This window comes from Littorina saxatilis, linkage group LG5, assembly GCF_037325665.1.
Source record: "Littorina saxatilis isolate snail1 linkage group LG5, US_GU_Lsax_2.0, whole genome shotgun sequence".
NCBI classification, from domain to species: Eukaryota; Metazoa; Mollusca; class Gastropoda; order Littorinimorpha; family Littorinidae; genus Littorina; species Littorina saxatilis.
In genome coordinates this window covers 34521067-34534321 of record NC_090249.1, presented here as the reverse complement: position 1 = coordinate 34534321, position 13255 = coordinate 34521067, and the positions used below count along the sequence as shown (strand labels likewise).

Genomic DNA, 13255 nt, shown 5'->3' with positions numbered 1-13255 from the left:
ACTAAGGGATTTATAGAGCAAATCTCGAAAATAAGTATTGAACTCAGCGCTATGCGCTTCGTTCAATAATGAATTTTCTCGATTTGCTCTATAAATCCCTTAGTGCACTGGGATGTCTCAATAACTTAAATAATAATAATAATAATAATAATAATAATAATAATAATAATAATAATAATAATAATAAAACATTCTTTTATAGCGCTGTTCACCGCCAAATGGCAGTCTCATGGCGCTTTACATTAGACATTGGGTTTGGGGCTTGGTCGTGTGAAGAAGAGGCCAGTAATCCAGACTTGTTCTTCTGGTCATTCGAGTGGGATCGTCCAAACAATGGCATACCGCACACTCCAGGGTCGATCATTTGTGGTCACGCGCACGGGAGAAAGGAAGTATTTCTGGATGCTGAACCCGCGGTGAAATGGCCCCGAGAGGACTGTTATGACCTTTTCTGCGTGATTCAGGTTGGCCATGGTGTGATGATGATGCGTTGCATTCTTTTTTATGCATTTGTTGCGGGTTAGAATGTGCAATTTTCAGGGTTATTTTTGTCTCTCTTTCTCTTTTGAATTTTTATGTATCTGCTTCTTACGCCGTTTTGGCAGCTCAAAGTGAATCGTGCCTGAACTCGCAGGTGTTTCTGAAAGACTGTCAAGTTATCAAGGTCAGGAGAGTAGTTTCAATGTATAACTGTTAATACATGGCGTAATTACTGTTTTGCCTGTAACTACGTTTCCAACTTTCGATTCCTTCCCAGAGCATTATTTTCTAGTATATGTAAAACAGACTAGGCAGGTGCACCGTGAATTTCCAGCGTCTGGTACTAGGAATGCTGGTGACGTTTCTCAGAGTGGGTCAGCTGCTTCCACCAATGACATCAATGCTTGCTTGCGAGAGGAGTGTGTGTGTGTGTGTTAATGTGTGTGTGTGTGTGTGTTTGTGCGTGCGTGCGTGTGTGCGTGCGTGTGTGTGTGTCTGTGTGCGTGCGTGTGTTTGAGTGTGTGTGTGTGTACCCACGTTTCCACAGGTTTGGTTGCCTAAATCACCGTAAGGCAATCATCCACACGTGGATGGCAACCTAAACTCTGGATGGCAACCTAATTGTGTGGATGGTCGCTTCATTTAACACCGTTAAATTGACTTTTTTGACGGAAAGAATGTCATAACAATGTTCAAAATGACATTCTTTCCGTCCTCTATAGGCGACGAAATAGGTCAAATTTTGTGCATTTTTTAGTGCAAAATTCTTCGATGCCGGAGCGAGTACTGCACCCAGTGCTGTTGTAGTGCAAGTGCACTAGAAAGGCACTACACCCAGTGCCGCCTCTTAGGTAACCATCCACACTTTAGGTATGTGTGTGTGTGTGTGTGTGTGTGTGACAGTATGACAAGATCCATGTAAATCTTTCATTTTACCTAGTTATTTATGTTTAAAATGTACTTTCCAAAATGTGTTTCTTTCCAGCATTATGTTAATCTTGTTTCACACAAAGTGTATAAACTATGAATCTATTATTCACTTCTGGACTTCAGTGTGGAGAGATCCGAGGATAACAAAATAATATTTACTGGTTTGTATATAATATATTATATGCATCATACCATGTCATTGTCAAACACATCACAATATAGACGCGTGATCGACAAGAAGAGGAAATACTATGTGTGCACTTGTATGTCTTATCTTTTAATTTAATGGGGTTTTTTAATGGACCAACTTTCAACTTTGTGAGAAGAAAAAGTTTTTAAGACATGAAAAACAAGGATTGCTTTAAACCTGCAAATTAAAAAAAAATCTTCTGTCACCTTCTTCTTCAGGTGTGTGAATGGATGGGTGTACGGGGTACATTTGTCATGTGGAACAGACCTAGAAGTATCTGCCAACACATCACGATGATGTGACAAGCACATGCTTGGTAAAGAAAGATAGGTGTGTCACTTACTCCTTAAGAGTAGCCTGTAAAAACCCATGCTCCTCCCGGTACTGGTAATATGCCGTCTCCAGCATATCCGTGTTTAGGCAGACGCTTTCAAATTATGGGAGCTGCTTGATGCATGTAATGCCAATTTTTTCGGGAGGTCTGCAAACATAACAGTATTGTTATAACTTATGGTTAACTATGAAATTAGTGTGAGAACTTCTGTCTTTCTTTATTTGGTGTTTAACGTCGTTTTCAACCATTCAAGGTTATATCGCGACGGGGAAAGGGGGGAGATGGGATAGGGGAAAGGGGGGAGATGGGATAGAGCCACTTGTTAATTGTTTCTTGTTCACAAAAGCACGAATCAAAAAATTGTTCCAGGGGCTTGCAACGTAGTACAATATATGACCTTACTGGGAGAATGCAAGTTTCCAGTACAAAGGACTTAACATTTCTTACGTACTGCTTGACTAAAATCTTTACAAACATTGACTATATTCTATACAAGAAACACTTAACAAGGGTAAAAGGAGAAACAGAATCCGCTAGTCGCCTCTTACGACATGCGGGGGGCAGAGAAATAAGGATGTGGAAAAGAAGACTTTTGGTAAGTGAAATAAAGGTGATGGATCCAGTCAGGTAGAAATAAGACAACAAGAAAGGAATCGGAAAACTGCAGGGAATAGTAGGGAGAGTTTTCTTGGAAGGAAATATAGGTGAAAGGACTGGTAAGGCAGAAATAAGACAAAAGAAGAGAAGTAAAGGGGTGGGGAAGCTTAGTGGAAACACTCCCGCCGCGTGAAGGCGACCCCATGGGAGCAGTGTAAGAACTAAACTTCTAACAGACATTATGAAGTTAAGGCTTTTCAGACTATTTATAGTAATGAATAACCTCTGCATCTATGTTCATGTTGCAAAATAGTCACACTTTTCCTTTGCTCTTTTCATTGAAAAAAAAGTAATTTAACTAATGCCAAGTAAAAAGTAATACATACCTGCCTGGGACAGTTCAGCTTCTTCATAATTTTAGTAGACTCTGTGCAGCAGTTGCCTTTCTCCATCTCCACACAGTTGGCACATTCAGACCTGAAAGTATCACAAACAATCTTCACTCGTTTCTATCCTTCCGCCGAGTGTTGCGAATGCACACATGTTGGAAGTATTCTTAGATTTCATCAGAAAGAAATAATAACATTAGTTCTAAAAATGTAACTTGCCAACTCAAAATGTAAACACTAGGGACTGCCAGATTCGCCTTCGTCAAAAGCTCGTGCGTGTCGATCTTCGTGAGTTTGCTTCTATAAAATGTTCATTCTGGAGGCCTAGTGAATTTCTTGCATATAACCAGGTCATGTCCAAAATAGACAAGCTCTGGAGACAGACTGAAAAACCAAGTTAGCATAGCCTAGTGCACAAACACCCACACAAACGGTACTCATGTCACAGTTCAGATCTAGATCTAGACTCCAAGCTTGACACATCCTGTCAGAATGTCCTTTTCTCGGTTGCTTGTACCCAAAATAAAACGTGACTTCGTTACTCACCAGTCTGTGTTCCCAAGGCGATTAATCATGCTGCTGTTGTCAGAAAGATGATTTTCCTCCACGTTCCTTTCATTTTCTCGTGCCCGAGGTTCAAACATATATGGTACAACACGATTGTGGTTCACCACGTTTTGTGCTCCACGACTGACTGTCGTCCATTGTGCTCTCTTCCCATGTCTACGTCACAGGCACTTGGTTGGCGCGTCGGGAGTTCTCGGGTTTTCTCGGCAAAGTCCGGATGAGCAAATTTAGTACGCATGCCAATTGGCGAACGGCTGAGCGCAAAGCGGTTAAAGTGCAGAAAAATGTCGTAACTGGAACCCCTCTACACACACTCAAACCTGTACTTGCAGGGTTTAGACACACTTTAAGTACTCTTTTGAACATTCCCAACACCGAGATGCGAAAATAGCTCACGCCTAGATTTATTAAACATAAAACATGCAACAGCAATAAATAGCGCGTATGACAGAAATCAAAATATGAGAGAAAAAAAACTTGGAAAAAGGACTCTCTGAAACACACTCTCAACAGATGTGAAAATAGCCCACGCCTACACGTTAAACGGGAATAACAAACGTTGTGGAAAAAAGCAGTGAATAAATACTCAAAACAGAAATCAATTCATTTTCTGAATCGTGGACATACAAATGTTCGTTCTCTTTGAAAAATTCTCCAAACATGCAAAACTTGCATTGGACGCAAGCTATTTATTTGAACCAAAAACGGGAATACTACATATTTCATGGCACGCAATGGCAGCCATTTGCCATTTGCAATGAGAAGTAGATACACAACTCGGCCATACAGAGACATATACAGTTAAAACAGGAAGTCCAAACTTCTTTCAGACGGCATGGCAATACCCCAGAACAGAAAGCAATCAACGCAAAAAGATTGAACATGAAGATTCAGTTGTCTTTGAAACACTCTCCACACATACACACCTCAGCCGCAATTAGACATAGAAATTCCAAATGTGTTTGAGACAAACTTGGAGACACTTATTACGGTCTGCTTCCTGAGCAGCTGCCGAAATCAGCACACGAACATGACTTGGGCGAAAAGCGGGCGGATTCGTGCCTGGGAAAAAAACCACACACTACAACTTCCAACTTCGACGAGAGCATGATGGGACGTTGAAGAAATGATGAATTCAAGACTAAGTGGGCAAATGGGGAAAAAAGCCATTCAGAGTGAACGTGCTTTTAAGCTGTTCTAGCAGAGGAAACGTACGCTTCAGACTGTGGTTCGTGAATTTACACCAGCTCTTCATTTCTGAAGACACTTTCCATCCTTTGAAGACGAAAGTGTAAAGGGCCGGGATTTTACCGCCTACAAACTGCTTGAGAAAGACCAAGAAAGTCCACACTTCATCTTTGGGGCCATCTTGTGAATCACGTTGGATCCGCCAAGGCTTTTACGTGGGGCAAGAGGCAAGGCAAAGGATATATTCAAGTAACCCCGTGGGGTGAGACGGACACAACCAACATTTCACTGACTGGCCACTTTATGCGCAGAAGAGGATTGTTTTTTTTCTGAATTAATGTCCTAACTGACACCTATTTACAAATAATGCATCAACAAATTCACCCACCCGGTGGTTAATTTTTGGATGTGTCGAAGTGAACGTATGAATTCGCGAATAGTAGACAGTATTGTAAACATGATAGCTTGTTATGGAAATCAAGGTACATTTAGGTGGGTCGGCTGAAATCAGCTGCTCAGTGTGCAACACTGTAAGCTTAACAGATTGAATTTTGTGAAAAATCACGAGGGGAAACTGCCGCATATTCACATGTTAAGGACTCATGCAGCCCGTTTTTACATTTAGTCAAGCTTTGACTAAATGTTTCAACATAGAGGGGGAATCAAGACGAGGGTCGTGGTGTGTCACTGTGTGTGTGTGTGTGTGTGGGTGTGTGTGTGTGTGTGTGTGTGTGTGTGTGTGTGTGTGTGTGTGTGTGTGTGTGTGTATGTGTGTGTCTGTGTCTGTGTGTCTGTGTGTGCGTGTGTGTGTGTAGAGCGATTCAGAGTAAACTACTGGACCGATCTTTATGAAATTTGACATGAGAGTTCCTGGGAATAATATCCCCGGACGTTTTTTTTCATTTTGTCGATAAATACCTTTGATGACGTCATATCCGGCTTTTTGTAAAAGTTGAGGTGGCACTGTCACACCCTCATTTTTCAATCAAATTGATTGAAAATTTGGCAAAGCAATCTTCGACAAAGGCCGGACTTTGGTATTGCATTTCAGCTTGGTGGCTTAAAAACTAATGAATGAGTTTGGTCATTAAAAATCGAAAACTTATAATTAATTTTTTTAATTTTATTAAACGATCCAAAAGCGATCCAAGACGAGGTTTTTTTTAGATCCAAAAACAATTCCATCTTATTCTTCGTCCTTTTCTGATTCCAAAAACATATACATATGTTATATTTGGATTACAAACAAGCTCTAAAAATTAAAAATATGAAAATTAAGATTAACATTAATTTTCCGAAATCGATTTAAAAACAATTTCGTTTTATTCCTTGTCTGTCCCTAATTCCAAAAACATATAGATATGATATGTTTGGATTAAAAACAAACTCAGTAAGCTAAAAAGAATAGACATACAGAAAAGCGTGTTATCCTGCTCAGCGCGACCACTACCGCACTATTCTGCATGGGTTGTCGATTTCACTGCCTTTGCCACGAGCGGTGGACTGACGAAACTACGAGTATGTGGTCTTGGTAAAAAAAAAAGCAGTGCGTTCAGTTTCATTCTGTGAGTTCGATAGCTTGACTAAATGTTGTTATTTCGCCTTACGCGACTTGTTTGATCATGTGGTGTATATTTTCTGCCAAATGGAATGCAACATAGAAATGAAATGGCATGTAAAAACGCCCATGAGTCAGACAAAAATTGTAGCCTAAACATTGTACGAGGAGATTGCATTCTCGGGATCTCTGTTTCACCACCGGTTTAATGCGAAGAAACTTCAAAATTGCTTGCACTGTTCTAGATAATTCTACAATTAAGGGTGAGATGACGACTATAAAATTCTCAGCACAAGCACACACACACACACACACACACACACACACACACACATACACTCCCACATCCGTTCTACATAGAAACGTGGACTTTCTGCAATTCCAAATTGTAATAATTATCAAGCCACATCATGTTCTAGACTTTTTCTTCTTTTTTTCTCAAAAAACACGCACAGCCGATTGCATCAACACAATTAAGTCAGTCGAATCACATTAGAAGATCAGAGTCCAACATTTCTGGGGGGTCCCATTTGTGGGAGTGATTTAGGTGACAGCGGCTGAACGCGCAGACTTCTTGCGTTAGACGTAAAAAGGCGTGGGAAAACAAGTTTGATTCATGCGAGCACGTGCGTCGCGTGTCTGTAATTGTTTCCCTGGTCTTTCTTTATGTTCCTGTTTCAGTTGTGGGCTTGTGTTCGGTTTCACCTTGATGTCGCTGGCTTTGTGGCTAATCTTTTAACAACGTCCTTGCCAGAAAGCTGCATGTAGTTGTTGTATAATCATTATAGAGCGTACGTGCTTTATTTTGTGTTCTTCGGCAGTTGACTGTTCTCAGACTAGTGTGACCTGCAAACGACATCCGACCGTATTTTCATACTTTTACAAGCACACGTGCTTATCTTTGATCCAGTGGTTTGGTTATATTAACATCCGCCTACACACGAAGACACTGACTTGCAATTACAGCTTTCTCTTTAAAATGTAGAATTGGTATTAGATAAATCTTGAAATGGAAAACAATGTTAACTGTGAGATGTAGTCCGGCGTCAGAAATTTGCGGAACTTATTTCTAATAGGCGAAAACGTTGCTATCATTTTGACAGAATTGCTATATTTTTTTCTGAGGGAGGAGGGGGGAGAGATGGGACGCCAAGGACTGTCTATAAACTTGCCGATAATTGCCGAAACTTCTGTGGTCATTTAATGACAAATTCGTAGAACAAAAATCATAGTAACGTTCTTCTATTGAGGACGCAGATCAGAAAAAAACATACGAAATGTATTGAACAACGGTACAATGATAGACTCAGAAGCAGACGCGAACACTTCCTTACACCCTTCTAGCCCACAAACTCACCTTATTTTCGAGTACCAAATTACTCATCCATAACCTCTTCTGTCTGTCTGGTACTCCACTTTCAGAATATTGATGGCATAGCCTGGAATGCGGAGAAGATGACTCGCTGCTTGAAGGTCGACCCGTATGAAGCTGTCTATGTAAAGATAGCATCCTTGTGGCGTGTATACCACCGTACTGTACTGGAAACTTGCATTCTCCCAGTAAGGTCATATATTGTACTACGTTGCAAGCCCCTGGAGCGAATTTTTGATTAGTGCTTTTGTTAACAAGAAACAATTGACAAGTGGCTCTATCCCATCTCCCCCCTTTCCCCGTCGCGATATAACCTTCGTGGTTGAAAACGACGTTAAACACCAAATAAAGAAAGAATACCACCGTACAAACTACGACAGATCAGCTCAGACTGTGACATGGGATAAGAGCATCTTTCCACCAGCACACATACCAACATTCTACAGCATGGCTGCTTCCAGTGCCGAACTGGATCATTTTGTTGAATGAATTTCGCAAATTTACATAGGTGTCAGTTGCGCAATTCAAATATCTCAATCTCCACAGAAACCATCTTTAATGTTGATTTTTGGTAAATGTCCAAATCTCAATCTCCACAGAGAGCATATGTAAATATGATTTTTTTTTTATAAAAAAGAATGATGTCCAAGTGGAAGGATGTTCTAGTCCCAGGAAAAAAATCCGTACTGACCTGTATGGATATTTAGTTATTAACACGGTGGTCTACAAGAAAAGGAGGCCATCTTTCAGCTGGTTGCTCAAGCACACAGGCAGCTGCCAAAAGACAAGAGACTGCTCTTACACCACCGCTGTAAATTGATGGGTTAGGTTTGGCATCATTCTTCAAGGTAAGTGTAGGACCTCGGAGGGCAGAAATGTATCAAAAGCGGAGGAGAAGATGAATGGAGAAACAGTTGGTAGACAACAGGCAGGCGCATAATCAGAGTTAACGGCCAATTTAGGTAGGGGTTTTACCAGTGCAGCAAAAACATGACGAAGAAAACAGTACCGGCGGATCTAAGTGGGAAAAGCCTCCCCGTCCCCATAAGCCCCCTCTTCAAATATCTGTTAAGACGACCTATCCTATTTTTCACGCATATCTTTAACTTGTGTTCCTTTCTGTTTCCGATCCTTTAAATTTCGTTTCATCCCCCCCCCCCCCCCCCTTCCTCTCATGCCCGTTATTAGTTTTTTTTGTTTTTGTTTTTGTCTTGTGAAAACTGTACTCAAAATTAATGCGAAGCAAGGTTTTAAAACACCAGTCACGTATTCGATCAATCAATCAGCCGATCCATCAATCAATCAATCAAGCAATCGACTGACCGTTCGATCCATCAAATAATCAAGGGGTCAAAGCTTTTATGTGTTTTTAACCACATTTGTATTGATCTAAACCGTAGTCCTCTTCTGTTCGTTTTACACGAATACTGATTTTGAGAAATAAACATGGAAAAATTAAATCAAACGTGATTTGTTTCAATCCAGAATTAATGAGCATTGAAATATCGTTTTCCACAGATTGGCGTGGATGAAAATAAAACACAGGAACATTCTCTTGGGAAGAAATCAAGAAATGTCAAATCGTTTTATACCTTTTGGAGTCACACCCTTTTTGCGGTTTGCTTTTTGTTGGACAAAAACAGTTTCAAAATAAATGTAGAGGCGATGTGTCCCTTGCTAACACGCAATTTTAAAATAACCATTTCCTGGCAATAATTATATGATTGAAAATTAGTTTAGCCGATCGCATGCTTTTGAAACCCGATACAGTAACTGTTACTACATTGGGGTGTGCACGTTAAAGATCCCACGATTGACAAAAGGGTCTTTCCTGGCAAAATTGTATAGGCATAGATAAAAATGTCCACCAAAATACCCGTGTGACTTGGAATAATAGGCCGTGAAAAGTAGGATATGCGCCGAAATGGCTGCGATCTGCTGGCCGATGTGAATGCGTGATGTATTGTGTAAAAAAAATTCCATCTCACACAGCATAAATAAATCCCTGCGCCTTGAATATAAGTGCGCGATATAAATTGCATAAAAAATTAAATAAATATATAAAAAAAATCCCTGCGTTTAGAACTGTACCCACGGAATACGCGCGATATAAGCCTCATATTGATTGATTGATTGATTACTGTAATGTCAAGAAAGGGAAAAGCAACTTGTGCAAGAGCTATTCTCGCATTTCAAGTGACACAATCTCACTGATCGATATTCCGAATGACCACAAAACGTCAGACACTTCCGTCAAGAGTAAGAGAAACGAAGGAAAAAAGCAAGAGAAACACAACACACCTCCCACTGCAGGGCCGGACCAAATGAGTTGTAAGGGGGGGGGGGGGTTCCTCCTTTTTTGGGGGGGCAAATCAGCGAACTCACAAGCGCTGCAGGCGCGCGAACTAGGGGGGTTCGGGGGCATGCTCCCCCGGAAAATTTTTGAAAAACGGTTAAAATCTGTGCAATCTGGTGCATTCTGGGCCTTGTTTTGAGGGTTAAGAGCAGCATTGTTTTGGTGCTAAAACTAGTAAAAAAAACAACACTCAAAGCAAGGTACATGCTTTTTCCAGGGGTGGGGTTCCGGAACCCCTGGAACCCCCCCCCCCTGGGTCCGGCCCTGCACTGTCAACATAAGAGACACCTGTTAGCGTAAGAGCTATTCTAATGTTGAATGAAACGGATCAAACAGCAAACACATTTATTCTGTCGGTTCAATGAAATCGGGACCCTTGAACCTGAGACTAAGTGTCTCGTCTTGCCAAGTGTTTCCGAAAGCCGTCTCCAGGCCAAGAGGAATAAATTGTATTAACTCACTCCCGCCAAAGTTTGCACACACACACACACACACACACACACGCGCGCGCGCACACAGGCTCCTCTCTCTCTCTCTCTCTCTCTCTCTCTCTCTCTCTCTCTCTCTCTCTCTCTCTCTCTCTCTCTCTCTCTCTCTCTCTCTCTCTCTCTCTCTCTTGGTAACATGTACCCGACCACTCAGAAAGCGGACACCGATTTTATCGATTTCGAAAACATTGCACAACGTCGACCTTGCCAATATCCTAGATGCTTGGGAAGTGGGGTAGAGAGGACGTGTGTGCCCTAGGTCAACAAACATATCACTAGCCCCCCATCCCATCCCCTTCTACAACCTCCCCCATCTCCCCCCCCCTCACCCCTAAAAAAAACCCTTAAAAACAGCAACACTATGCATCAAATCAAATCAAATCAAATCAAAGCAAAGCAAAGCAAAGCAAATCAAGAAGAATCAAATCAAATCAAGAAGAATCAAATCAAATCAAGAAGAATCAAATCAAATCAAGAAGAATCAAATGAAATGAAATGAAATAAAGTAAAATAACGATTACCACACACACACACAAAACAAAACAAGTCGCGTAAGGCAAAATTACTACATTTAGTCAAGCTGTGGAACTCACAGAATGAAACTGAACGCACTGCATTTTTTCACAATGACCGTAGTCTGCCGCTCGTGCAAAAGGCAGTGAAATTAACGAGCCTGTTTAGCGCGGAAGTGGTTGCGCTGTGCTGCATAGCACGCTTTTCTGTACCTCTTATCGTATTAACTTTCTGAGCGTGTTTTTAATCCAAACATATCATATCTATATGTTTTTGGGACCACGAACCGACAAGGAATAAGATGAAATTGTTTTTAAATCGATTTGGGAAACTTTATTTTAATCATAATTTTTATATTTTTAATTTTCAGAGCTTGTTTTTAATCCAAATATAACATATTTATATGTTTTTGGAATCAGAAAATAATGAAGAATACGATGAACGTAATATTGGATCATTTTATAAAAAAATAATTTTAATTACAATTTTCAGATTTTTAATGACCAAAGTCATAAATTAATTTTTAAGCCACCAAGCTGAAATGCAATACCGAAGTCCGGCCTTTGTCGAAGATTGCTTGGCCAAAATTTCAATCAATTTGATTGAAAAATGAGGGTGTGACAGTGCCGCCTCAACTTTTACAAAAAGCCGGATATGACGTCATCAAAGACATTGATCCAAAAAATGAAAAAACAGATCTGGGGATATCATACCCAGGAACTCTCATGTAAAATTTCATAAAGATCAGTCCAGTAGTTTACTCTGAATTGCTCTACACACACAGACGCACAGACACAGACACACACACACATACACCACGACCCTTGTCTCGATTCCCCCTCTATATATGTTAACACATTTAGTGAAAACTTGACTAAATGTAAAAACGTGGTTTCTATCATTCGTGATCCGTCACCTTAAGGCCCACAGATGCATGAAGCCACGCTATATTTCTATCTGTTTGCTGAATTTGTTTGTTAGTTTTTCCACGAACGTTATTTTGTATTCTTCCCTTCCATTGATCTGTCTTTCTTTCTTTCGCCTTAGCAATATCTTCGACATCCTCCTATCTAACCATGAATGAAGCCTGCAGGCTGCGCTGTGGTTTTGTTAGTTTGATGTTTTATTGGTTATTTGTTTTATCGAATGTTAACTTGATACTTTTTCCTTCTATCTCTCTGTCTTTCGTCCTTGTTTGCTTTCTTTCTTTCTTTCTTTCTTTTTCTGTTTACCTTTTCTTCAATTTGTGGCCTTATTTCCAAGCCATGTTTGTGTACTCAAGGCCGTCATCGTGATAACACAAACAGAAGAACAAACACCAAGTAAGTTGTCTGTCATCATAAAACGTACGTTGAAACCAAACACAGAACTCAAACAGGATAACATCAGGAACAGTAGGCGTTTGGCATGGAATGGCGCACGATTCATGCTAACACGAAATATTACCGGAAGTTCTGAGCACGCAGCGGAGCATGCGTAGACACAGACACCGGAAATTGGTTTTTGTCCCACACACGGAAACCTCGGTTTTAGATCGTGGGGAGACAAAAGGTAATTTGCAACGAAAAGATATTATCAGTCACGCACCTTACCATAATTCGTGCATTAGTGTTTTGCTTCAGATTGGGTGGATTGGAGTTTTAGTCGGTCAGCAGGAAATGCTCACGAAAAGTAGTGAGGTGTGTGCGTGTCTGTCAATGCGAAGTTCAGAAACAAAGGGTTTTATCTGTATTTAATGTTTGAAACGTAACAAAGTCGTTAACTAATTCATGGGTGGGACTTTGACCAGTTCACTCACAGAAAAAATATAAATAAAAGGAATGCGTGCATAAAATGATCTTAAGCATTGACAAAATAGCATCTTGCGTCTGTTTATTGTTTGGGTAACCATCAATGCTGATACCACAACGAGGTACTGAAAAATAGTCAAAATTCCATCTAAACACTTTAGAGGAAAATAACTGTCGTTTATTTTCACTCCGTTGAAACTTCAGCAATTGCAAACATTGAAATCTACCTTTTTAGCATGTTCGAAGCAAAACCTGTTTCCTTTTTACGCCTTTAGCCCTGTAGTAATTGCTGACAGGAACTTGCTCTCTTTGAAAATTTGAAGCCTTCAACAGCCGGATGGGGTTTAAGAAAAAGAAAACCCAGAGCAAACATCCAAAGGAAATTCTCTGTGAACACATTTTTTGGTCAACGAGTATCCTCACAGCAGGAGAGGGTATGCATAATTTAACACTTTGTTTAAAAAACGCAAACAGCCTTTGTTTTTATACCTGTATTAGTTTTG

General features: G+C 40.4%; 1 long non-coding RNA gene across 1 annotated transcript; it reads right to left on the bottom strand.

The window, feature by feature from the left end:
* Window positions 1-1360: 1360 nt before the first annotated feature.
* Window positions 1361-3834, bottom strand: LOC138966955 (uncharacterized). Its single transcript, XR_011455802.1, has 3 exons — window positions 3467-3834; window positions 2918-3008; window positions 1361-2081 (listed from the first exon to the last, which is right to left on the bottom strand). It is a non-coding gene; the product is annotated as an uncharacterized lncRNA (long non-coding RNA).
* Window positions 3835-13255: the final 9421 nt, after the last annotated feature.